The 1039-nt window shown below is 41.2% G+C and overlaps 1 protein-coding gene across 1 annotated transcript in view; it reads left to right on the top strand.

Annotated features, from left to right (window-relative positions):
- Nucleotides 1–1039, top strand: part of LOC107578339 (hippocampus abundant transcript 1 protein-like) — a 7337-nt gene that overhangs the window by 3008 nt on the left and 3290 nt on the right. The window lies entirely within an intron of this gene.

Here is a 1039-nt window from a genome sequence, read left to right as displayed (position 1 = left end):
TCTTGCTTTACGGCAGATCGCAGACTTATAAGTGCATTACCGCCAGCTATCTCTCAAATCGACCATTGACATTCCTAACTGAGTTTGTAGATAGTGTCAATGGTCCATTTGAGAGATAGGTGGCGATATAAATACTGTTCAGTTTCTTGCATAGACCGATTGTTTCGTGTCTTTACACATCAATGTATCGTCACGAGCCGCAGGGTTTAATTTGGTTTTGTTTGTGTATGTTTTTTGACTCTCAAAGCCGTGATTCCCATCCACTTACATTATATGACTGACAGACTGCAACGGTTTGAGTTAAAAATCTTAATTTGTGTTCTACTGAAGAAACAAAGTCCCCTACATCTTGGATGCCCTGGGGGTAAGCAGATAAACATCACATTTTCATTTTTGGGTGAACTATCCCTTTAAATCATGATGCATTAAGATATTAAGTCTTGTTTTCTGAAGTATGCATTAAATTTAGGCAAGTTTATGATCGGTCACTTCTGACCGGAGAATTTTACATTTTGAATTTTTAAAAATCTAGCTTCACCAGAATGGTACGAAACTTGGTGACTTTTATGGAACTTGGTATGTGAACACAAAAATGGGAAATGGGAAAAAAAATCGAAAATATAAAAGATTTTTGTGTGTACAATCTACAAATCTCCCACAATGCAGAAAAAAATTGCACAGTAATGAAGGGGTGAAACTCTAAAACATCTAGAGTGTAAAACAGATACATCCACTCACGCACGCACGCACGCACACACACTCGCACGCACATGCGCTCACTCACACGCTCGCACACTCACACACACACACTCACTCACTCACTCACACACACGCACACACTCACTCACACACACTCACTCACTCGCGCACGCACACTCACTCAAAAACACACACGCGCTCACTCGCACGCACGCACACACTCGCACTCACTCACTCACTCACTCACTCACGCACATTCACACACACTCACTCACAAACACCCACACTCACACATACTCACTCACACACATACAGAATTATACACATTCAAATGAATTGG

This window comes from Sinocyclocheilus grahami, unplaced genomic scaffold (genome assembly GCF_001515645.1).
Source record: "Sinocyclocheilus grahami isolate Dianchi unplaced genomic scaffold, SAMN03320097.WGS_v1.1 scaffold9801.1, whole genome shotgun sequence".
NCBI classification, from domain to species: Eukaryota; Metazoa; Chordata; class Actinopteri; order Cypriniformes; family Cyprinidae; genus Sinocyclocheilus; species Sinocyclocheilus grahami.
This window is presented reverse-complemented; position numbering and strand designations above follow the sequence as displayed.